This window comes from Uranotaenia lowii, chromosome 3 (assembly GCF_029784155.1).
Source record: "Uranotaenia lowii strain MFRU-FL chromosome 3, ASM2978415v1, whole genome shotgun sequence".
NCBI classification, from domain to species: domain Eukaryota; kingdom Metazoa; phylum Arthropoda; class Insecta; order Diptera; family Culicidae; genus Uranotaenia; species Uranotaenia lowii.
This window is the reverse complement of record NC_073693.1, coordinates 300,322,316-300,349,819: the sequence shown is the minus strand read 5'-3', so window position 1 is coordinate 300,349,819 and position 27,504 is coordinate 300,322,316. Positions and strand designations below refer to the sequence as shown.

The following is a 27,504-nucleotide window of genomic DNA, read 5'->3' as shown; positions in this document are numbered from 1 at the left end:
ACCCAAAGTCTAAAATCACATAAAATTTAGACGTACACGCCGACCGGTCTACCACATATCAAGTGACATTTGACCAAACAGAAAAAGTGGGAAAAAAGCTTCACACGTTTTCCCGACGCGTCTTTCCAAAAGTTTGGAAAACGCTAATTAAGAAATTGTGGTCCGCAGCAAACAACCCGTCAACACTCCGAGATTCGGGTAAGTGAATGTCTGATGACATTTTCCTACTAAAACAACAATTCCGTCATTCAGACCCGGAAGACGGGTAACGGCCGGCAAAGATTTCGTTTGCAGAATGCTAACTGCAATTACCCTTCGTTTTTTACACAGGAATTCCGGATAGTGCCAGGGGAAAGGAACCCCTTTGCGTCCGAATCGACCCAGCGAAGATCCGACGAGATCCAGCACGAAGAGGCCTTCTGAAAAGAGGTAGGCAATCATAATTTTGTGGTTAGGAATAAAAAACTAATGATGGTCATGTTGCAGGGCTTTTTTTTGTGGTGTGGCATTTTCCACACACACGTGGAATCGTCGCCGCGTTGGATCATCGCTTGCAGGAGATACCGGTGTTGGATCGCTTCAAGGGTGCTCACTGCCGAAGAGAAGTCAATTCCGGCCAGCACTTGAGGGAGCTGTTCACCTCGAAGTGAACTGTGGTGACCCTCAGTGCGCAGCGACCAACACCACCGGAGCGGATTGCACATTACTTCAGGCACTATTGCCTAGTACATTTCATTCCCCGGCCACTAGCGCCGCAGGGGAAATCACCCCGGAGAACCAAAACCGGGTCAGCGGTTATTTGTGTTCCGGCCACGAGCGCCGAAGGGAATTTGAGTGCCGTTATTTAAGTGCCGATTAAGGTGCTGTTTTTTTATTTCGGCCACCAGCGCCAAGAGGGACGTTGCTCGTGTTCCGACCCCGAGCAATGTCCATAAGTGGATGTCGGGTTTGTGAGTGCTGATTGAGTGGCCATTTGTTCATCCGGCCCCCAGCGCCAAAAGGACCTTGCTCGTGATCCGGCCCCGAGCAAAGGCCAGTGTTTGATGCCGGGAATTGCCGCCCAACAAGGCGTTTCAAGCTAGTGTTCCAGCCTCGAGCGCTGAAGGGATTCTTGCGTCGTTTTCTTGCCGAGAAGAGGAGCGTGATGTTCCGAGCGTGAACATATCACCAAAAACATCAAGGTAAGCTTAAGGTTTATGGTTTTTATTCATTAATGGTTTGATTCGCATCTGACGCACTCTTTTCATTTCGTGCACAGATTGCAGAGCAGCAAGATTGCTGCAATTTAAAAATTCCGGCAAGAGATCTGCCACATTGGCGCCCGAATAAAATAGAACTTTTGTAAAATACTACAAAAATAAAATTTAAAATGGACATAATTGATTTGAATGATGAGGAAATTGATTACGAGCTTCGGCTCAGAAACAAATTTGACCTTGGTTTTAGCAATCGCAGAACTAAACTTAGTGCGTTGCGATCATTAATCACGGAGGAGAAAAAAGCAAACACTTTTGCTAAGTCCTCAGATCACGTGATGAATATTGAAGATAATCTCAACATATGTTTAACAAACTTAGAAGCGATGAAATTAAATACACGTAAAGCTGTCATTGATAACGATTCGAATTCGAAAAAGCAATTGCTTTCGCGTCTTGAGCATTACCGCAATAGATTGGATTTAATTCCTAAGGATCAACCGCGTAGTGAGTTACTAGTGCAACTTACAAGTGAAGTGAAACAGTTACATACAATATTGACATCGAATGAAGATACTGGTGGTGTAGACAACACTCAGCTTGAGGCAGCAGCAAATTTGACGATTTCGGACAGTATGCCGAGAACATCCAGCCCTTTTAGAGGTTTCGGTGAAGAGGATTTGAGGAACGATCGAAGCACCAGGGGTGCAACTGTACCATCGACAGATCCGGTCAATTTAAGTCGTCGGATGGAAACTATGCAGAGAACTGGAGCAATCCCCAAATCCAACACCAACGCAGATGCGAGACGTGACATCGATTCCAACAAAAGGAATCAAACGGAGCTGTTGGAAGAGATCTTGGAAAGACTGAGGCAGTTACCCATTGCGCAGCCACAACAAGTAATCCAGAATCATCAGACACTTCATCAAAACACTAATGCAGCTCTGCAGCAAGTAGAGATGCATCAGGCGCCGCCGTTACCAGATCGAGGCAATTCTCAGAGGCATCGAGGTTTACATCGGGAGAATCAGAACAATGAAATGTCGCAGGAGCTCCGAGATGAAGTATTGCTTTCGATTCTCAGGGAACAGAATAGGCATCAAAGAGGACCAAGAGGAAAACCAATTCACGCCTGGCCTTTTAAGTATGACGGAAAAGGTAGTCCTTTGGATCTGATTATTTTCATTAAGAAGGTAGAGAAATTTGCAATGACTGATGACATGAATGGTGACGAGTTGATGTCACAAATAAAATTTCTGCTAGTTGGCAAAGCTTTAGACTGGTTTTGCTTGTCATGCAACGCATATATTTCCTGGGACGAATTCAAAACAAAAATTAAACAACAATTCATTCCACGAGACTTTGCACAGTTGATAAGAAAACAAGTATATTGCAGAGTACAAAAGCCGAATGAATCTTTTGAAACTTTCAATTGGGAAATGACTTTAATGTTTGGTGCAGCTGATCCTCCATTTCGGAGATGGACCAATTCCACATCATTAGGACGAACTTGAATCAACACTTCAGGCTAGTAACTATCGCCGCTCAAGTTTCATCACTGGCTAGCTTAATCAAAGTATGTGAAGAGGTGGATGAAGCGAATATCAATAGTGGTAGTTTCGCAGCAAATTCAAATCGACCACAAGAATTAGGACGAGCAAACGTTTACAGACAGCTTAGACCACAGATGCAGAGGGACAATAGGCCAACAGTTCAACACGGAATAAACGCAATTGAAAGTGAGAACACACAACAATGGAATTCGTCGGTGATGCAGCATAACATGCTAGACTCATCACAACAGTACGACAGCAATATACCTCTAGATCCATCGATACACAACTATCAAGCCACAAGGGAAAGACAGACCGAAGTATCCGAATTTGGAAATGAACTGAATGGTGCAGGTTGCAACGCAGTTCAAGTGGACAATAAAGGGCAAAACTTCAGAATGATGAATCGCCCAACACCAATCAACCCGACCACGACATTGAGATGCTGGCAATGCGGCAGAGATGATCATTTCTTCCTCACGTGCCCATTTCCGAAAACACACCTGTTTTGCTATCGTTGCGGGAAGCAAGGTTACACGGTACGGAACTGTACTGATTGTATCCAAATGGCCAGAGATCTCATGCAAAGCCATCCGGGAAACGCCCGAGGCGGCAACTGCTAGAGGGTCCAATTTTGCTGCCGAAAACCAAACTCGACCCCACCAAATGTACAGTTAAAAACTTCGGCCAGTCAAACATAGCAGTACACACCATCACCACAATTGATAACAGGCCGTATCTTGACGTGACATGCAGAGGAATCCCGATGAAAGGCATGCTGGACACAGGAGCAATGTGTTCACTCCTAGGAGGTAGTAAAACCAAAATTGCGGAAACTCTTAAACTACAGAAAATTCCAGGACGAGGATCAATATTCACAGCCGATAACACAAAACACAACATATCACACTACGTCATGCTGCCGCTAGAACTCAATGGTAAGCGACACGTTATGCCAGTAATATGCTTAGAGAACCTACCTGACAGTTTTATTCTGGGAATGGATTTCTTTAACAAATTTCAAATGAAATTACTCGTGAACAGCATCGCAGAAGACAACAATGCTCGCTTAAACAGTCTATCTGAGCAACAAAAACAGCGATTGAAAGAAGCAGTGGAAGAATTCCCTTCATCTGAATCGACAGGCAAGCTAGGAAGAACACATCTGTACACTCACACAATTGACACCAATGGAGCAAAACCAGTGAAGCAACGGTTCTACACAATGTCTCGCTTCATTCTGCAAGATGTTAATAAGGAAGTTGACAGGATGTTAAAGATGGGTGTGATAGAAGAAGCTTTCTGCTGTCCGTGGAACTCTCCTGTAGTAGCAGTTCGTAAGAAAGACGATTCGATACGCTTGTGTTTGGACGCAAGAGGACTGAACAAAATCGTAGTGCCAGAAGCTTTTCCCATTCCTCAAATAGCAGCAATAATGCAGAATCTCAGCGGAAGTAAATGGTTGGCGTCAATCGATCTAGAAGCAGCTTTTTGGCAAATACCATTAGACCACGCCTCGAAACCAAAAACTGCATTCACAATTCCACAGCGCGGTCATTTCCAGTATTGCGTAGTTCCATTCGGACTTTGCACTGCTAGCCAGGCACTTGCCAGAGTTATGACGAGTTTGTTTATTGATTTGGAACCTGAAGTTTTCGCATATCTGGATGATATAATCATCGCAGCCAATTCCTTCGACAGATTTGTACACCTGTTAAAAGAAGTAGCCTATCGACTCCGAAACGCAGGATTCACCATTAACAAAAAGAAATCGAGCTTTTGTTTACCCAAACTGAAATATTTAGGGTACGTTCTGGACGAGAACGGGTGGAACATTGACCCCGACAAAACATCAGCAATCACCAATTTCCCACAGCCCACTAACCGAAAAGATGTCCAACGTTTTCTAGGTATGGCTGGCTGGTACAGGCGCTTTATCAAGAACTTCGCCAAAGTTGCTGTACCACTGACAGAACTGACGAGATCCAAAACGAAATTTCGATGGTCCGAAGATGCCGAATTAGCTTTTCAACGTCTCAAACAATGTCTAACCACTGCACCAGTTCTAACAACGCCAGACTACACAAAACCTTTTCAAATAGCATGTGATGCTAGTGAAATAGCCATCGGTGGAGTCCTGACTCAAGGAGAGGATGCAGAGGAAAAAGCTATTTGTTACCACTCAGAGAAACTTTCATCGTCTGAACGAAAATATTCCCCAACGGAGCGTGAATGCTTGGCGGTTATAAGATGTATTGAAAAATTCAGGGGATACGTCGAAGGCTCCCGATTTATCGTGTATTGTGACCATGCTAGTTTGAAATATCTTCGAAACATGAAAAACCCATCAGCTCTGATGTCCCGATGGATTCTGCGACTCAACGCCTTCCAGTTTGATATAAAATATCGAAAAGGAGCATTGAACAAAGTACCAGACTGCTTAAGCAGAATCGAAATCAACTCACTACAGCTATCCAACGATCCATGGTATTCGAACTTAGTAAAAGGAACTACCGAAGATCCCGATAAATTCCCGAATTTTCGCATCGTTCAAGGTGAACTATTCAAACACTGCACCACTACAGATGAAGTTGGTGCAAGAACGCACGTTTGGAAGCAGGTTATTCCCGATGAAGCAAGGCAGGAGGTAATACGAAAGCATCACGACATACCTACAGCAGCGCACCTGGGTGCAGATCGCACGTTGCAGAAAATACAAAAATCATTCTATTGGCCAAACATGGCAGTAGACGTCAAGAAATATGTACGAAACTGTTCCGTTTGCAAGGCAGTCAAGGCGCCAAATGAATGCTTAACACCGACAATGGGAGGTCTGAAACCTGCAGCTCAACCATGGGAATTAGTATCGATCGACTGGGTCGGTCCGCTAGTAAGGTCGAAGAAAGGGAACACAGTAATCCTCGTGATTGTCGACTGGTTTACAAAATATGTAATCGCTCAACCGTTCAGATCTGCTGAAACTGGCGGAATGATAAATTTTCTAGAGAAATATGTATTCCTTAAATTCTCAACGCCTCGCATAATACTAACAGACAACGGATCTCAATTTAAAGCCATTGCGTTTGTCTCTTTACACCGAAGATACAAGATTGAGCACATGAAAACTGCTTTCTATTCACCAATGTGCAATAACGCCGAGCGGGTGAATCGCACACTCATCACTTGTGTACGAGCACTCATCGATGACGACCACCGGTCATGGGACGAACATCTGCAGCAGATAGTTTGCGCGATCAACACAGCGAGACACGAAGTATCCGGGATCTCGCCACACTTCGCTAACTACGGCCGAGAAATGATCGTGTTCACCGAAAACTACAAGATACAGGATCTGAACGCTTCCAAGAATCCTCAGGAAGAGCAGCAGAAACGAATCAAAGCACTATCAAAAGTACATGACTTTGTAAGACAGCGAATTCGAGATGCTCACGAAAAAAGCAGGGCAAGGTACGACCTTCGAGCCCGAAATAGGAGTTTCGAAGTAGGTCAACTAGTTTGGAGAAGATCGTTTCAGCTTTCATCGAAGCCAAAACAGGAAACGAAAAAACTGGGACCCAAATTTGTTCCTTGTTTCGTAAGAGAACGGATAGGCGCTAACAACTACCGATTAGAAGATGTCTCCAGCGACTACCAGGGTGTATACCACGCCAAAGACATCAAATCGGATTAAAATCCTGTTCCATTATATAAATCAGCTACGTAAGATGACAATCCACACAGTCAGCGAACGAACAACAACAAAACACGCAAAGCGGCGAATAAGACAAACCGTTAACCGAGCGAGAAACATCGGACTAAATCAGCTACGTAAGATGACATCCACACAGTCAGCCAACGAACAACAACAAAACACGCAAAGCGGCGAAGAAAACAAACCGTTAACCGAACGAGAAACATCGGACTAAATCAGCTACGTAAGATGACATCCACACAGTCAGCCAACGAACAACAACAAAACACGCAAAGCGGCGAAGAAAACAAACCGTTAACCGAACGAGAAACATCGGACTAAATCAGCTACGTAAGATGACATCCACACAGTCAGCCAACGAACAACAACAAAACACGCAAAGCGGCGAAGAAAACAAACCGTTAACCGAACGAGAAACATCGGACTAAATCAGCTACGTAAGATGACATCCACACAGTCAGCCAACGAACAACAACAAAACACGCAAAGCGGCGAAGAAAACAAACCGTTAACCGAACGAGAAACATCGGACTAAATCAGCTACGTAAGATGACAATCCACACAGTCAGCCAACGAACAACAACAAAACACGCAAAGCGGCGAATAAGACGAAGAAATCAAACCGTCAACCGAACGAGAAACATCAGAAAATAATCAGCTATGTACGAAGGCAAATATAACAGCCAACCAACAAACAACACCAAAACACGCAAAGCGGCAAAGCAGACACTCCGGTCTCCAAAAGAACAACTAGCAACATCGAAACACGCATATCGGCATCGGCAAACCACGCAGCTACGAAAGACGACAACCAAACAGTCAAGCAACTAGCAACTTCAAAATACGCACAGCGGCAAAGTAATTAAACCGTTCACCGAGTGCTAAACAGCACAACAAGAAACAGCTATGAACTACGGCAAAGTCAACGAACTACGTCGAGAACTAACATCAACACCAAAATACGCACAGCGGCTAAGAATCAATCCTTCACCAAAAAACAAAACATCACTACACCACGCAGCTATGAATAATGACTAAAGTCAACCAGCAACATCCAGGACTACTAGCAACATCAAAACACGCACAGCGGCCGAAGAAAACAATCCAGTTCTTCGAACGTGTAATATCGCTAGAACCACGAAGCTGTAAAAAACGACAAAGTCAACAAACTATGCCTAGAACCACTAGCAGCATAAAATACGCCTCGCGGTACCAAAAAATGCTCTTTGACAAAAAACGAAACAACATCAAGCTTTACTAGACTGCCATACCTGTAAACAACTGTTAGTAAGCACCAATCATTCGAAAACACCAACAGGTAGAACAACCTGAAGTCGACACAGTTATGAATGAAGACATCAGTCGCCGAACCATGCTTGGAAACATCTGTCAAGCTAAAAATACGCAGCGCGGTTAAGTAAAAATACTTCAAGTTAATCAATGAACAATAATGTCAATTGAAAATTATCGCTAATCGGTCAAGACTCTAAGTCATCATATCGCAAAATTAATGTTAAACAAATCAAAATCCAAGGCAAAATATTCCATTCTTATCATGTCCATAATTCCTCATTGTAGTATAATCAGATATTGTAGTTCTAAAGACATAATAATCAAACCCTCAACAAACATACTCCACCAACCATAACCTAAGCAATAGCCACCCCATCAAACGAAGAATACAGATGAATGTTCTACGGAGAGAAGCAAATACAACAGTACCTATGAAGCACATCTTCCAGAACTTAGCTGGAATGCTGATTGACACAGAATGCAATCAGTTCAAATTTTAGTTCAAGTATTAGCCCGAACATAAGCTGCAAGCGCTATGCAGTTTTGTGAGACACCAAGACACTCGTCGTAGCCGCAAATTGCGGGAGGATTTATCGAGAGTGTATTACTTAAGTTTTGAGTCTTCTTCCAAAGAACTACCATCATCAAGAAACCACACCCAAAAGCCACCAAACCATAGCCCAAGACCAAAGAACCATTCAACCACACCACAGAGAAAAATCCGAACAGGAGAAGCATATACGTTAGCAGTAAGCAAATTTTCCAGAGCATAGCTGGAAGGCTGACAACGAGATCAGCGAAGCTTAAGTTCAAGCATTAGCACTAAGTTAAATTGCAACATTTTGCAATTGTAAGAGATATCAAACACTCATCGTAGCTGCAAAGATCGCAGAGAATAATTTGTCGAGAGTGTATTAGTTAAGATAACAAGACTTCTCCTGTTATAAGACCGAAACATAACGCTGGTAAAATTTTGTGAATTTGTCATAAAAATTCACAAAATTTTAAGATAAATTGTAGATTGTGTTACAATTATTGACTGGGTCACAAAAAAACCCAAAGTCTAAAATCACATAAAATTTAGACGTACACGCCGACCGGTCTACCACATATCAAGTGACATTTGACCAAACAGAAAAAGTGGGAAAAAAGCTTCACACGTTTTCCCGACGCGTCTTTCCAAAAGTTTGGAAAACGCTAATTAAGAAATTGTGGTCCGCAGCAAACAACCCGTCAACACTCCGAGATTCGGGTAAGTGAATGTCTGATGACATTTTCCTACTAAAACAACAATTCCGTCATTCAGACCCGGAAGACGGGTAACGGCCGGCAAAGATATCGTTTGCAGAATGCTAACTGCAATTACCCTTCGTTTTTTACACAGGAATTCCGGATAGTGCCAGGGGAAAGGAACCCCTTTGCGTCCGAATCGACCCAGCGAAGATCCGACGAGATCCAGCACGAAGAGGCCTTCTGAAAAGAGGTAGGCAATCATAATTTTGTGGTTAGGAATAAAAAACTAATGATGGTCATGTTGCAGGGCTTTTTTTTGTGGTGTGGCATTTTCCACACACACGTGGAATCGTCGCCGCGTTGGATCATCGCTTGCAGGAGATACCGGTGTTGGATCGCTTCAAGGGTGCTCACTGCCGAAGAGAAGTCAATTCCGGCCAGCACTTGAGGGAGCTGTTCACCTCGAAGTGAACTGTGGTGACCCTCAGTGCGCAGCGACCAACACCACCGGAGCGGATTGCACATTACTTCAGGCACTATTGCCTAGTACATTTCATTCCCCGGCCACTAGCGCCGCAGGGGAAATCACCCCGGAGAACCAAAACCGGGTCAGCGGTTATTTGTGTTCCGGCCACGAGCGCCGAAGGGAATTTGAGTGCCGTTATTTAAGTGCCGATTAAGGTGCTGTTTTTTTATTTCGGCCACCAGCGCCAAGAGGGACGTTGCTCGTGTTCCGACCCCGAGCAATGTCCATAAGTGGATGTCGGGTTTGTGAGTGCTGATTGAGTGGCCATTTGTTCATCCGGCCCCCAGCGCCAAAAGGACCTTGCTCGTGATCCGGCCCCGAGCAAAGGCCAGTGTTTGATGCCGGGAATTGCCGCCCAACAAGGCGTTTCAAGCTAGTGTTCCAGCCTCGAGCGCTGAAGGGATTCTTGCGTCGTTTTCTTGCCGAGAAGAGGAGCGTGATGTTCCGAGCGTGAACATATCACCAGAAACATCAAGGTAAGCTTAAGGTTTATGGTTTTTATTCATTAATGGTTTGATTCGCATCTGACGCACTCTTTTCATTTCGTGCACAGATTGCAGAGCAGCAAGATTGCTGCAATTTAAAAATTCCGGCAAGAGATCTGCCACAGTTTGTATGGGAAAATTGAATATTTTGTACTGAAAAAGCAACATCGTTTCTGTTTTGTCTGTGGAACCGAGCCAGCTGATGGTTTTTGTGCCAATTTATAAAATTCTTTAGGGAAATTTTCCGCTGAACAACTTTGTCGAAGACCGTAACTTTGTATCTCATTTGGCAAAAAAGTTATTAGCAGTTTAATAGGGGTATGTCTTTTCGCATTGATAAACATGAAATTCAATTGACATCACTGCAGGGTGCCTATCGAGGTATTGCATGACTACTTTTCATGCTACACTTCGCGAGGCTCCAGCAGTGATGTCAATTGAATTTATGGTTTATCAATGCCAAAAGACATACCCCTGTTAAACTGCTAATAACTATTTTGCCAAATGAGATACAAAGTTACGGTCTTCGCCAAAGTTGTTCAGCGGAAAATTTCCCTAAGGAATTTTATAAATTCGCACAAAAACCTTCAGCTAGCTCGTCTCCATAAAAGAAACAGAAATGATGTTGATTTTTCAGTACAAAATATTCAATTTTCCCATACAAACCTAAAAGTTCAAATTTACTCATGTAAACATTACTTAAAAATTCTGCAAAAAATCATGGATGAGTTTTGGACCAAGACGCAGCTTTTAAGACCCCAGGGTTTGGGAAATTCGAAAATGACCCCAAATCGACTCAGTCTACTGTTCAGGGATAAAAAAGCCAGAACCAATGATCAAAATAACGGAACAGCCCTATACAACAAATACAGAACCTCGAGCGCGGAGAAATGGAAGGCGGAGTTTCAACGAGCGCACCAAGAGTACCAGCAGAAACAACAAGAACCCTCGACATCATCAGATGTCCCCCGGAAAGCAACACAACCAGAAGACTTCTCTAAATTCGTAAATACGATGATTGATAAAGGTAGGTTAGATCCTAAAAGTCTACAAATGAAATGTAATAAATAAAAATAATTCAAATTATCTCTAAATATTAAAAATAATGAAGATTATACAGTCAAATGTGCAAAGTTTGGGAAGAAATAAGGATGAAATCCAAAGAATCCTTACTAAAGAAAATTATAAAATAGGCATCTTTTCTGAAACTTGGACGAAGTCTGCCGAAGAGAACAGCAGATTATATAACATCAGTGGGTATCAGAGAGTCCTTATATCGCGTGAAGACAACTACGGGGGAGTAGGTATTTTTGTCCGCAACGGAATAGCATACCAAAATATCGATATCTCTTGTCAGTGTTCTCGAATACAAGTAGTAGCTGTAAAAATCTTGAAAGAAAGCTTAGTCATAGTCGCCGTGTACGTCGCCCCGTCCGCACCAAAAACAGAATTAGACAACTTCATAAGTTCACTCTTTGTACAGCTTCGTACATTTAGAAGCGTTATCATAGGAGGTGACATGAATTGCCACCATACGGCCTGGGGGAACGATTGGTGCGATTTGAAAGGATCAATCGTAATGGATGCCATCAACAACTCAGATTGCGTACTTCTCAATACTGGGGCGAAAACCTTTGTACCGTTAGATCCACATAGAAAACCGACTGCGATTGATTTGTCCCTTTGTTCAGTGCAAATGTTCAACAAGGTCCATTGGCGGACATTGGATGCAACAATAGGCTGCAGTGAACATCTAATCATAGAAATAGATATTCAAGACCATAATCAAGAATCCCCCTTTTTTGTGAACATGAAGAAAGTCTTCAAGGACATTTCTAAACTTGAGAGTGAGAATGTTGAGAATATTTACGACCTTCGGAAAGAAATTCAAGAAAGTGTATCGAAGCATCGAAAAAAGAGCAAACATATCCCAAAAGCTTGGTGGGGAGCTCAGGTCGAAGATGCTTGGAAATCGAAACAAGAAGCGATGCGGATTTTTAATAGGCACAGTACTCTAGAAAATGCTATAAATGTTAGGAGGGCGATAGCTGTTTTCAAACAACGGAAAAAAGTAGCGAAACAGGACCAACTAAAAAACTTTATAGAATGTATTGATCCACAGACAAGTTCTAAGGTATTATGGATGAAAATAGGAAGGTTGACAGGAAAAAGAAGTAACAGATGTTCGAATAACCCTGTACAAGATGATCTAGGTATGGCAGAAAAATTTTTCGATCTCCATTTCGGACCAAGCGAGGTCGACCTAGATGTACCTATATCGTATGGGATCACTTGTCAGTACAACCTACTAGACGAAGATTCCTGGTACAGAATTCTGGCTAAAAAAGATCCAAAATCAGCACCATCCTCTGATCTTATCACTTACGGAATGTTAAAAGAACTCAAACCTATTATCAGTAAAACCATAATCAGAAACATCAATGAAATATTTAGGGCAGGTACATTGCCACATTGCTTGAAGGAAATTAAGGTTATCGCGATTCCAAAACAAGGCAAGGACCAATCAAAAGTAGAGGGAAAAAGACCGATATCGTTAATCTCTACAATTACAAAGATAATAAACTCGGCTGTGCTGGAGAAGATCCAACAACATGTCGATAATCAGAACATCCTCCCAAAACTATCGTTTGGTTTCCGAAAAAACTCATCCACTACAACTTGCGCCAATTTTTTGATAAACGAGGTCAAAAAGAACAAACGACATGGTCTCATTACAACAGCGACATTTATTGATTTGTCAAATGCATACAATTCTGTAAAATGCAACATACTAGAAGATATCCTTATCCAATTGAAATTTCCTTCGGAATTGACAATCTGGATAATATCCTTCTTGAAAAACAGGAAAATTTCCATGAAGGTAGGAAATCAGAACATATCCAGAATGATTAGCAATGGACTTCCCCAAGGTGACGTCATGTCACCATGTCTTTTTAATATTTATACCGCTGGATTACATCAAACCATTCAGGGAGACACTATATTATTACAGTTCGCCGACGATTTTGTGCTTCTCAATAATGGAAAATCTGTCGAAGAAGTGCGAAGAAAAGCCCAAGCCAGCTTAACAGAATTTATTCAACAAACCAATCGTCTGTCTATGGAAATCAATCCTTCTAAAACCAAAATTTTGATTTTTAGAGGGGGTTCCACGAATCTAAACATCAGCATCAATAATATAGAAATAGAAACAGTTAAAACGTACAAATACTTAGGCATAACACTGGATCGATTTTTAAGCTTTGGGGGACACATACGTGACCTAAAAAGAAAGATTACAGAGAGACTTAATATGTTGAAATTAATAAGCAGCATACAATTTGGAGGACATCCACAAACCTTGGGCTTAGTCTACAATGCCTTGATAAGGAATTGTGCCGAATACGGTGTCTCCATAATCAACAATACGAGTAAAACCAATTTACAATCGATACAAGTACTACTAAACTCATGCTATAGAAAAGTGACAGGGTGCAGCAGAACCACTCCCTTGAACAGCCTTTTGGCCATTGCAGCACAAGAGCCATGGGACATTCGAAGTGAATTCGTCTCCTGCAAAGAGATAGCCAAATGTGTGGCTAATCAGAATCCCGTGTTTGAACAACTGAGGCAAGCTAGGAATTGGACAGATGATATAACAAAGATGAGCTACTTAGAAAGGATGTACAAGAAACATCAACATGTCTTCGACACCATAAGCCCAACTCTCCTAACAACGATAAACGAACGAAAGGTGATGGTAAATATGGACATTGGTCTACGAATCAGGAAACAAAATAGTAACATCAGAGAAATGAAACAAAAAGTGCTGTGCCTACTAAACGGTAAATATAAGAACCGTCATAAAGTTTTCACGGATGCATCCATATCAAACGATATCAGTGGAGTAGGAATATACGTCGAAACCGGAAACCAGCGACTCGCTTTCAAGTTGAGTAAAAAAACAAGTATAACGACGGCAGAGATAATTGCCATACAAATAGCTACTAGAAAAATAGGAGAAGCTGCATTAACAGGAACTGTTATCCTGACCGACTCTCTCTCATCATGTATGATCTTGAGCGACAGTCAGAAGAAAAGCCATAAAAGTGAACTGGTACATAGCATCCTCGAAAAATGTCTAGAGTGGGACATAGAGATACAGTGGATCCCAAGCCACATCGAAATTAAAGGTAACGACATCGCAGACAGTTTAGCAAAAGAAGGTACAACGACGGACGAAGAAATAAATCACCAAGTCCTGACGAAAGACGCCATCCTCTACTTCCAATCAAATAAATTAACATCAGCTAATAACTGGTATAACGAATATGCTACTACTAAAGGCCAGAAGTTCTACGCGATCCAAAATAAATGGAACGAAAAGTCTTGGTACCACAAGGTAAAACTGAATGGATTTGAAACTCGTACAATGAACCGTTTGCTGACAGGTCATGATTTCAGCAAATATTGGCTGAATAAAATGAGAATAGAAGACGACCCATATTGCAATGTTTGCAAAGAAATCGAAAATGCGGATCACATTATATTGAAGTGTTCCAAATACACTAACCCTAGAGCACAATATAACTTTGACTGTAAATTTAGAGATATATCAGAATTACTGAAAACACAAAATGTAGAAATCTTCAAAGAAGTTGTAGAATTTTTAAAAACAATTGATAAACGGATCTAACTGTAAACCCTTTTAAGAATAAGAGAAACAATCATTTGATCACATCGTAAATAGAATAATGGACATATGGTCGATGCTACCAGTCCAACGAGTTTTCTCTCGAAGAAACTCAAGTGTGGAAAACCACAAACAGAGAAGAAGAAGAAGAAGAAGTCTCAGGAAATGCTCTATTGGACTGGCAATTATACCATGGGGCTTATTCTGCGACGCGAGTGACGTGACTAACGAAATTTCATATCATTTTGCTGGCTTAAATAGCTTCTCTAGTTAGCTTCGAAATTTTCGTTCGAATATGCTGTTATTGGTCTTCAGAGCTCATCGAATATGCTCTCCCCAATGGTATAATTGCCAGTCCAATTACCGTAAGACGAAATAACGGGAAACGGAACAACGAAAAAGATGGCCATCACAGGTAGAATGCAATACACCAAATTTTTTTACACGATTTTTAAACGGCTTTTCAACGTGGTTTTCTCAATTAACACGATAAGCTCTGAAGTTTGGAAGGTGAGACCTGGACCTGATACCTGTGATATGGGACCTGAGGCATGTAACCTAGTACATGAGATATGAAATATTTTATCTGAGACATGAGACATGATACTAGAAACCGAAGACCTGAGACTTCAGATTTGAGACTTGAGACCTAAAAAAATGGGACTTAAGAATGGACACATCCATGGGATCTGACCTGAGTCCTAATACATAAGTTTTACGTCTCGATGTCTCTTATTTTACGTCGTCACACTTTTCATGTCTTACGTCTAAAATCTCAAGTTTCTCTTCTCTCGTTACATTGTTCACATCTCATGTCTCCGCTCTCAAGGCTCATGTCTAAGAACTCCTGTTCCAGGTTCAGATCTCAGGCCTCAGGTCTTAGTTCTCAAGTTTCAGGTCTCAAGTTGAGGTCAAAAGTGTAGGATCTCATGTCTCAGGTTCCATGTCCCAGGTCTTATTTCCTAGGGTTCAGGTTTAGTTTTCATGCCTCAAATTTTAAATCTCAGAGTTCTATGTCTATTAGCACAGTTTTTTAACACCTAACCCGTGCAAAAAAATCCTCAGTTTAGTTTTAAAAGTCCTCTAAGGGGAATGATACACCCATGGGTTCGAATCCCACTGGGGGATTCAATTTACAACTGACAATAATTCAGGTAATTCATTCATAGTGATTTTTTCATTGGTTCATTGGTCGTCACGAGCCACATTCATTAATTATAGTTTCTTTTTCTCTTCAACAGCGTGAATGTATTTCCGTGCATGTCGGCCAGGCGGGTGTCCAGATTGGGAACGCCTGCTGGGAGCTGTACTGTCTGGAGCATGGAATCCAACCGGACGGTCAGATGCCCTCGGACAAAACCATCGGCGGTGGAGACGATGCTTTCAACACCTTCTTCATGGAAACGGGAGCAGGAAAACACGTACCACGGGCCGTGTTCGTCGATCTGGAACCGACCGTGGTCGATGAGGTCCGTACCGGAACCTACCGGCAGCTGTTCCATCCGGAACAATTGATCACTGGAAAAGAAGACGCAGCGAACAATTACGCTCGTGGTCATTACACCATCGGAAAGGAAATTGTCGATGTTGTGCTGGATCGTGTTCGCAAACTGGCCGATCAATGTAGTGGTCTGCAGGGTTTCCTGATCTTCCACTCGTTTGGAGGAGGAACCGGATCAGGTTTTACTTCTTTGTTGATGGAACGTCTGTCGGTTGACTACGGCAAGAAGTCAAAACTTGAATTCGCTATCTATCCGGCTCCGCAAGTCTCGACAGCCGTTGTTGAACCGTACAACTCTATCCTGACTACGCACACAACACTTGAACATTCCGATTGCGCTTTTATGGTCGACAACGAAGCTCTGTATGACATATGCCGACGTAACTTGGATATTGAGCGACCAACCTATACCAATCTGAATCGATTGATCAGCCAGGTCGTATCGTCGATCACCGCTTCGCTGCGGTTCGACGGAGCTCTGAATGTCGATCTGACGGAGTTCCAAACTAACCTGGTACCGTATCCTCGCATCCATTTCCCTCTGGTAACCTACGCTCCCATTATTTCGGCTGAGAAAGCCTACCACGAGCAGCTGTCTGTGGCTGACATCACCAAAGCATGTTTCGAACCAGCCAACCAGATGGTCAAATGTGATCCACGGCACGGCAAGTATATGGCCTGTTGCATGTTGTACCGTGGTGACGTTGTCCCGAAGGATGTCAATGCGGCAATCGTTGCCATCAAAACAAAGCGTACGATCCAATTCGTTGACTGGTGTCCGACTGGTTTCAAGGTTGGTATCAACTATCAGCCACCGACGGTTGTTCCGGGTGGCGATCTAGCCAAGGTTCAGCGTGCAGTGTGCATGTTGTCGAATACCACGGCCATTGCCGAAGCCTGGGCCCGTTTGGATCACAAGTTTGATCTGATGTACGCTAAACGTGCGTTCGTCCACTGGTACGTCGGCGAGGGTATGGAGGAAGGTGAATTTTCCGAAGCCCGTGAAGATTTGGCTGCCCTCGAGAAGGACTACGAAGAGGTCGGTATGGATTCCGGCGATGGCGAGGAAGAGGAAGCCGAAGAATACTAGGGGTGCGGATGAGAAGGTGATGTCAAAAAAAAGTTTATCAAAACATCTTTTAAGCTAAACGTAACCTGTTCATAGTAACCAAATAAATTATTACTTTTATTACTGTTCCAATGATCAACTACAAACTGCTTCCTGTTTTATTTTGCTATAACCAATCCGGGTGCGAGATTCATTCTGGTTTGATTTCGAACTCTTATGCTGGGTTTTGAGTCTTGGTTCCTGAAATCGAAAAATTTAGTTCTTTCAGATAAATTATCAATCAGATATGTGAAACTGTAGCTTATCGTTGACAGGGGGTTCTAGCTAGAACAGGGTTTGAAGATGATTGTTGAAGAAAAATTCGAACATTGGCTTTTCAGACAAGTACAGTTTGACCGATTTTACTCAAACCGACTGCGCGCACTTTAAAGCAGTACCGAGTATACACGATGCAAATCGTATTCGCAGCGACAAATTTGGTGTAATGCATGGCCCTCAATGTGGGCTTCAATGTCAGTAGCTGATATATGGCGCAGATATGCTCCCGATTCAGATCTCGCCTGGAGAGAGTAGTTGAGAACGAAAGTGGACACATCGAGTTATTGTTTCTTAATATGTTTATCTACATGCCTGAATAAATAAAAAGGTTGTTAAATCATGTAAGCATCAATAGGAGTAGGTTTGAACCTTAATGACTGATTTTCGTACAAACGAGCTAATTAATTGTTGATTATTGTTGTTTGAAGTTATTGTAAAAATTTGCCTTTATCATTTAGTCAAATGGGAATGCATATGCCAGCCAATAACAAATGCCTAGCGTCAATAGTTCAGTTTACTCCAGATTGCTTAATGCTGAATCTTTTTCGTGTCACCCTGAAGAGTTGCAGACAAATTCTCGCCTCCATCATCGTTTCGTCTAGTCACACATCACCTCATCAATCTGTGTGCGCGGACGATGATGTAATCAACCGAGCAGCGAAGTTCACTTTCCAGATTCCATAGGAACGCACATTTGATTCATTCAAACAAGGTAATGAATGACAAAGTGTTAAGCAGGAAAAAACAGCCAAACGATGTCAACCTTATTTAGAAACTCGAGACCGTGACACCCACTTTGATTTTGCTTGGATCAAGATTCTTAACATGAGCATCGGGAAGTCTACCTCCTCCCCCACACGTTGTGGATCTAAATATTCACAAAAGTGTAGGTTTTATATTTGTTCATTTTAGTACCTACTTCAGTTAAGCTCAGCTCAGACGCCATGTGGCACACACGATGATGAACTTGCGTTTTGTTCCCATTTATGGAAGCGTTTTTAAAACCGGTGACTTCATAGTTCGTACAGTAAAATTTAATGATCTTGAGTGGAACTAGTCGAAATCTGATCTGGATCGGAATTATTTACTTCCTAAGATATTAGTCAATGATTATTTATGAATCATGTCGAAATGTTAAAAAACATGTTTTTATGATCTTCCCATACAAGATGACAAAGCTTAAATTTATGAAAAGAAACAATATTATTAGCAGCTTTATAAACATACGCCTTTTCTGCTGCAGTTTCCACCTATCTATCTACACCAACTTTGAACGTTAACTTATGTAACTCACGATTTTTAATGACTAAAATTGTAGCAAAACTCATAAAAAAAAATTATTAGGATTTTGGTGACGAGATTTCCGTCAAAATATCAATTAATAGCGTAGTTTTTAAAATTCAAATATGATCTTGAGTGGAACTACTCGCTTCCAAAATCAACTGCTTTCTGCCTAATGTCTCACACGCAGTTTTTACCCCTGAATGTATGCAGTAACTTTGTATTTTTTTTCTTGTATCAGAAAAAAGATGTAAAATTAAGTTGGGATAGAACCAAAAATTAATGTAATTAGTGTCCCAGCGTCATGGGGTTCCGCAGAGTTCACACGCTCTTTTTTTTCAACTCAAAATTAAGTATGACCGAGGTTCAAAACGTTCAAAACATAGTTCGATTCTATGAACTTAAAGTTAAGTACCCTTTTTCCTCCTTGCGATGGATCAAAACGGAGTTCGAACTGCGAACTCAAAATTTATCCCTTTTTTTCCTTCGGCGAGGGATCAAAGCTGAGTTCGACCTTATGAACTAAAAATTGAACTCTCTTTGTTGGACTGAAAACACTTAGCGAGTTCAGTCCGAAGCGGAACAGCAACCAACGAACACGTCGCAAAATTTGGTCCTTCCGGAACAATTACCGGAAGACTATGAAGGAACTTCATAATGGAATGCATGTTCACCGCGTCAGCGTAAAATTCTGTCCGTCATTGTCATCATATGATGAGCGGCTTGGAATGTCCGGAAACTTCCGGATGTTGTTGACTTCCCATGGGAAGTAACATCCGGAAGTTTTCTTTGACCGGGGGTGTCAGAACTTTCCACCGCTCTGTAATTGCAATGCAATGTACCGGAACAGCAACATCCGGGTAAAACAAATTTAAATCATTTTTTAATTCCCTGAAAATAAGCTACCCTCGAAGAAAAAGGATAAATTCGAGTTCGGCTGCCGAACTTAATTTTGAGTATGCCTTTCAGAACTTAGTTTTGCGATTGCCCAGTCGAACTCAAAGTTGAGGGCTGCCACCGAAGTGCTGTTTTGAACCAAAACTACTCAATTTTGAGTTTAAAAAAGGAGCGTATGTAAAGTTAATGGCATTGGAAATTGGAATATCCCGATTGCTGTGATTATAGTTTCACCGGTTTCACCTGATATCGGCCTATAACACCGAATTGTTGGGAGGTCAGCCACGCGAGTTGTTTCGATTTATCGTTTTTTACAAACGAGTTAGAGATCAACGGAACTATGGCTTTCACAGATATCGTAATCGTCGGCGCAGCTGCCATCGAGAAGTTGCTTAAAGACTTCAACGTGGTTGATATTGATTCTGTAGACCGTTCGCTCAAATACACAGGGGTGACAATCAAGCTAGCCAACGGTGGAAGGAAGGTGGCAACGATCCTAGCGAGAGACCCAGAATGGGGTTCGCCTTCCAAAGGGCCTTTTAAGTACTATGGGGATAGGATCTGGCTTAACGAGATTAATGCTGTATTGACAGGGCAGAGAGCACCTGTACTGGCAGTCCCAAAGTGGTGCATGTTGGCGGCAAAGAGCACCATAGGCCGTGTGGATCATCCTAGCTATATCGAATCTTTGAGCATGGCTTGTTGCTTCAACACTGTTAAGCAAACACCGGAACGTAAATCGCTGATAGATAACGGCATACTTGACATCAACCAGCTGCTTGCATACATCATCTGGATCCCAGGACTCGAGTCTGTTCACCGACAATATTACTGCAATCCAGATGAGGGTATAGAAAGGAAGACTCGTGCCGGAACTGACGAGGATAAGGCTTATGTCTTTTCAGTGGAAGGAATGAACGGCGCACCTAGGAGGACTGCTTCTCAGGTGATGCAGTTCGCGTACGCCCTAATGTTGCTGTGCACCAAGAACATTGCAGGTGATTCACATGACATACTCGACTCACTGTTGACCAAAAGATTCCAAGCCATCTCTTCTGTGATGAACGCTCCTGCCACACAGATTAAAGATTTCAAGGATGTTTTTGCTTATGAAGATCTACTCCAGCTCCAGAGGATTACCTCTCACTACCCTAACTTCCGCTCATGCATGTTCCGGACTCTCCTTATTTCTCGTCATCCCATAGCGCAACACATGTCGGAAATATTCGAAACATCCTCGATGACCCAATTTAAAATTATATACGAATTTGTCACTACCCCTAATCCCACGTTCCTTCACCTGGACCAGCAAGTATTGGAAGCAGTGTGCAAATGGTGGGAGGTTGCAAAGGAGCTGATAGACACATATGAAGACATGTGGACTTGCTACGAGCTGATCTGTCCTGCTAGCACTAAAACTGCAATTGGACCTTTTAGAACGGCTGCTATTGCTGCAATGTCCTGGAAGAGAGCAACCAACAATGCAGAATCGCTAGGCCAGATTAAAGGTGTAAAAACAGAGGAAAGATATATTAGATTGGCTCAGAAAGTACTCCCACCTCAATGCATCAAGAAGAACTCAGGAGGATGGTTGGATAAAGCCGGTGTACATACGATCAGCTGGGAGAAGCTAAATGAATTGATCGATTCGGGAGATATCACTCTTGAGTAAAAAAATTTCTAAACGATGTTATCGAGCAACAAGGTGCCGGCCGGTGAAAGATACAATTGCCAGGCTTGCAACTTACGAAAAGAGCATATAGCTACAGAAATGAAGGCGATATACATATGAAAAGAAATTTCTAACATTGAATGTACGATTTAGTTTATCTTCCATTGAAATAAATATACGATAAGTTGTAATTTGCTTTATTTCAAAATTGCAAAGAAATAGGGTTCGATTTGTATGTGATTAGGGGGCATCCATAAATTACGTAACGCTCCTAGGGGGGGGGGGGGGGGGGAGGGAGTAAACTCGAGCGTTACGAATTGTGACATAGGGGAGGGGGGGAGGTATGCTCATCGTTACGTAACGATTTTTTTCCCTAAAAATTTCAGTTTAATCACAGCTATTATGATGTTATGCAATTTTTGCAGAATGATAAGCAAACCAAAATTTGTAAGCTTCAACATGATTGAAACTGGTTTGTAACCTTTCCTTTGTGTATTGAATATTAGGTACATTTACTCTCAAGAACTCAATTCAACCTTAAGACGGAAATTTTACAATTTTTTCTCAATAGATTTAAAAAATGCTATTTTAATCATCACGACGAATATTAAGTGGATTATATTTTGCATAACAAGTTATGATTCTTGAACAAATTAAAGTAAACAAGGCAGATCATCAATTAACAAGTACAGAGCAGCTCGTAATAAGACAATCAATTTATTTATTCAGAGAGTTATCATAAATAAGTACTAAGAAGCGATTTGGATAGATATTAATTCCGTTTTGAACGTTGAAAAATTTTATGTTAATTTTTATTTACCTTCGAAAACCAGTATTTAAAAACATGAGAAGATGGGAGGGGGGGGTGTAAATATCAGCGTTACGTAATTTTCATAGGGGGGTACGTCGAACCGTTACGATTTGTGACATACGGGGGGAGGGGGTCAAAAAAAAAGCATTTTTTGCGTTACGTAATTTATGGATGCCGCCTTACGATAGTTTCAAACCCGAATATCATGATATTATTTTTCTTCGAGGTACCAGTGAAATGAAACAAACAATTTAATAAACTTCGAGAACAAACAGAATATGAACTTTATTTAACGTATGAACAGTTCGAGAGCACGAGAAAGAATGATGTAAAAACTATGTACACTGTAGTAGGCGAGTGACTGAGAAAAGTTCTGACAGTCACTCACAGATTCGCTGTTGTTGTGAGTTTGTTGCCAGTTGTGAGGAAACACAGTTGCCAGCTCAACACTCCTCCTCAACGGTTTCCAGCACCTGAAACTACCAATCCCATCATGGCAGAATACTTGCGAAGCTTTGTGGCCCCTACCGGTTTGGTGAGTAGATCCGCTGCCATGTCTTCCGTCGGGCAATAGGAAAGTACAAGTGTATTCTGGTCGCACAACTCCTTAACAAAACAACGCTTTGTTTCGATGTGCTTGGAGCATTTTGTTACCCGTTCAGATGCCACAAATTTGATGCAACTTTGGTTGTCCTCTCGCATTTCCACAGGATCAACCACGGATTCCCCGAAATCGGCCACCAATTTCCGTAGCCAAACAGCTTCCTGGCTAGCCTCGCTGAGCGCCACGTATTCGGACTCCATGGACGACAGCGTGACACAATTCTGGAGTCTGCTCGCCCAAGAAATTGCACCACCGGAATACAGGAATACGTAACCAGCAGTCGAACGTCTTGTTTCCAAATCGCCGGCCCAATCTGCATCCGAATAACCAAGGAGCTTTCCCGACGAGTTCCGATATTTGAGCTGCCATGTTCTGGTTCCTTTTAGGTAGGCCAAAATGCGTTTCGCTGCGACCCAATCCGCCTTCGTCGGCGAACACACTCTGCGTCCAAGGATCGAGACGCTCACCGCAATGTCGGGTCTCGCACACACAGCCACGTACAGCAGTGCCCCAACAAGGCTCCTATACGGCGTCGAGCTATCTAATTGTGAGCCCTCCGATTTCATCTTGACAAAACCTTCGTCCATCGGCGTTTTGGCAATCTTAGCATCGGCAAGTCCAAATCGATGCACTATCCGGTCGATGTAGCCCTCCAAGGAAATACCGTACCCGTCTTGAGACTTCGTGATTTCCAAACCTAGAAAATAGCTCGCATCACCGAGATCCGTTAGCTCAAACTCCTTCCGCAGCGACTGATAGATTTTCTCTATCTCGGTTCCGTTTTCGCTTCCGACCAAAATATCGTCGACGTAAATAAGCAGGTATACCCTTTTTCCGTTAACCACTTTGGTATACAAGCATGGATCCGCGGTGCCTTGCTTAAATTCCATCTGCAATAGGACATTGTGCAGCCGTTGGTTCCAGCAACGCGCAGACTGTTTGAGCCCGTATATGCTCCTCCTCAACCTGCACACCAGCTGTTCGCTGCCCTTCTTCGCATAACCGGGTGGCTGCCGCATGTACAATTCTTCATCCAAAACACCGTACAAGTATGCAGTTTTGACGTCGAAATGTTTCAACTGCAACTTGTACTTGCTTGCTATGGCTAGCAGCATCCGCAACGTAGTTTTCCGAATAACAGGAGCGAACACCTCGTCGTAATCCTGGCCGAACTTCTGCGTGAAGCCTTGCGCCACCAGACGAGCCTTATATTTCACTGGCTCTCTAGCAGCATTGCGCTTGATTTTGTAGACCCAGGGACATCCGACCGGCTTCCGTCCCTCAGGTAGTTCCACCAAATCCCAGGTTCCGTTGGTGGCATGCGATTTGAGCTCGTCGTACATGGCTCTCTTCCAATCAGCACTATTTTCACAACGCAATGCATCTTGAAGATTCGTAGGCTCCATCTCCTCCTCGAAGGGAACTCCAGCCGCGAAGATTTCTTCAATCAAACGTTGCGGCTGGATTCCTTTCGTTGGCCTTTGCGAGCGCCTAGCGAATTCATCCATAGGAAAGCCCCTGAATGACGTTTCCCCATCGGTCGCATCTCCGTAGAAAGACTCATCAGGATCGTCGGATTCAGCCTCTTCGTGATTAGCATCACTATCACTGTGGTGTCCACTTTCAATAGGCACTGGAACACTTAACGGTATAACCATTTCTTCGCCACCTTTTTCAGCACTTTTAGGTTCAACCATTTCAATTTGTGGCAACACTTTTTAAACTTGACCCTTGTCGATTCCTGGTTCGATGAACTTTGCATCCCGACTCACACAGATCTTATCGGTTGTTACAATTGAAATTTCATTAAATGTTTTTAGTCCTAAATGATATGATACGATAATTTGGCAACCAAAAAACCCATCCCCATGTTGATAAATCATAGCGTGTCGTTAAAATTTACCCAAACAAACGGCAAAATACTCGGCGTGTAGAATACACGAGTATACTAAGTTTAGCGTGAGGTGGAAAACCCGGGAAATGTCATTATCATTTCCGGGTGCGAAGAAAAAAGATCGCCACGAGAGCGAAGTGTAGCGCGGCAGTGTTTTAAACGGGAAAGAAACCCGAAACCCGCATACGACAGTTCCCAGCACGAAACTGAAAGAAAAAGGTATGTTAGAATTCGAGCTGGCAAAGTGCCGCAAAACTAACAAAAACTCGTATGTTTCGCTTTAGCTCCGACAAGGCGCATACCAGTCACGCGGTACGTGCTCGCGGAAGATTAGAGGGCAGAGCCCCACTGAAAGGTGAGACACCTTGTTAACTAATCTTTTTAAAAAACTAAAACGAGTTTATCCACGGCCTCTAGGTGTTCTCCCGCCCACCTAAAAGGGTGAATTTGCGCGAGAGGGAAGCGTAAAGCTTCGGGAAAGCAAAAGAATAAGAGGGTCGCTCAGGTAAGACGCCACTGTCGGAAAAAAAAGCCTGCAAACCTTATTCTCTAACAAACGCCTTATGTTAAACACAGGCGGCCTTCTTTTATCCACCATCAAGCACCTTCGCCTCGGATACGAGGTTTCCATCGATTCCGGCAACTTTTGCCGGAGGAAAGGTGGCATTTAGCCATTCAGCATCTCCGGAACTCTCGGCTGCAACTGCCAGCCTAGCCTCGACCACAACGTGCCCGCGCTGGCAACTTCAAAGGTGGCAATTAGCCATTTAACATCACCGGGAGTCTCGGCTACAACTGTCTGCCTTCTCTCGGCTAGATCGCACCCGCGGTGCAACATCAAAGGTGGCGTTGAGCCACACAACATCCTCGTAGAGACACTTTGTTTCTAAGGCTCCCGTAGGCGTAGCATCTATTGTGGCAATTGGCCACTCATCTTCATCAACAGTCTCGACTGCACCTTTCGGCTGCACCTGCAGTGCCGAATCAACTGTGGCATTTGGCCACTTAGCATCATCGACAGTCTCGTCGGCACTTTTCGACTGCATCTGCGGTCGTTGCATCAACTGTGGCATTTGGCCACTTATCATCATCGGCAGTTGCGACTGCACTTTCCGATTGCATCGGTGGTCGCCGAATCAACTGTGGCATTTGGCCACGTATCATCATCGGCAGTTTCGACTGCAATCTTCGACTGCACCTGCCATCATCGAATCAACTGTGGCATTGGGCCATTCATCATCAACGGCACTACTCGACTGCATCTGTGGTCGGCGTACCAGCGGAGGCATCGGTAAATTCATTTGGAGCATGATGCCGAGGGGGCGAGAAGAGGTTTGCCCACACCAAGGCGGAGGATGAAAAGCTTCGTGGCCACTCAGTGCGCTGCAGCGCCTTCATGGAGGATGCCGTAAGTTCAATAGAATCTGAATGAAAATGCTATGGGGGAAATGTGGGTGAAAAATGTTGCAAAAATTATAAACTAAACTCAAATTTAAAGTTTTCGAGCGTTATTTATTTCGTAGCTCCGTCTACGGTCAGCCTTTCATAACACGGTTTTCGGCAGCAAGAAACGGTAGGCTTTCCGCCCCTCAGCATACCCCACAAACACCATCTTTGTCGCTTTCATATCCAACTTGCGACGCTTCTCTTTTGGGATGTGAACAAATGCACTCGATCCGAAAACCCGCAAGTGCGCATACGTCGGTTTTTTCCCGTACCACATTTCATGCGGCGTCTTCTCTCGTGTCGATGTCGGCGATCTGTTCTGAAGATAGCACGCCGTGCAGAGTGCCTCACCCCAATACTTCTTACTAAGGCCCGACTCTGCCAGCATGCACCTGACCATCTCGATCAAGTACCGATTTTTACGTTCCGCCTTCCCATTTTGCTGAAGGGAATACGGAGCCGTTTGTTGCAACTCAATGCCACTTTCAGTCAGGAACATCTTCAGCGATTTGCTCGAATATTGACCACCGCCGTCCGTGCGAATCACCTTGGGATACCGTCCGAATTGGTTCTTCATCATGGCACAGTACTCCCTTAATTTTGCTTACACTTCTGACTTGGCTTTTAGCAAATACACCACGGTGTACCCACTGAAGTCGTCCACCATTGCTACATAGAACCGATTTCCACTCGGTGTACACACCTCCATGGGACCCCCCACATCGGAATGGACTAAATCCCTCACAGCACTTGATTTACTCAGAGACACTTTAGGAAAGGACAATCGGCTCATTTTGCCCGAACAACAAGGCCCACACAACTCATCGACATTGCACTTAATCATCTTCAAGCCGAAACCCAAGTCATCACTAGCGATTTTCTGAACTGCTTCCAAATCGCGATGCCCAAGCCTTCGATGCCATAAATGCACACATAGATCCGAGTGTTGTGCTTTTGACACTAATGCCTGATTAGAATGCTTTTTCAGACGGTACAGCCCTCCACTTCTTTCCCCAACTAACATTTCTTCTTCGTTTCGCAGGACTTTGCACTCAGATTTGTCAAACACTACTTTCAAGCCCAAATCGCAAATTCTGCCCACCGAAAGCAAGTTCCCCGATAGGGAAGGAACATGGTACACGTCACTTAAGTTTACCGTCACGCGTTCACCGCTGCTATTGGTCGACACTAACTTCCCAGTACCACAGAGAACAGACATCGGGCCCCGAACAAAAATTTGTTGAAATCGTGTGTGAGAATACCCACCTAAGTTTCAAACCAAATTCGTAAGTGGACTAACATCCATAAGATGTCGCT

At 43.1% G+C, this 27,504-nt stretch overlaps 1 long non-coding RNA gene across 1 annotated transcript; it reads left to right on the top strand.

Moving 5' to 3' along the window:
- Positions 1–24,817: 24,817 nt before the first annotated feature.
- Positions 24,818–26,176, top strand: LOC129755441 (uncharacterized). The gene is made up of 4 exons (XR_008739260.1): positions 24,818–24,960; positions 25,026–25,096; positions 25,159–25,246; positions 25,318–26,176. It is a non-coding gene; the product is annotated as an uncharacterized LOC129755441 (long non-coding RNA).
- Positions 26,177–27,504: the final 1,328 nt, after the last annotated feature.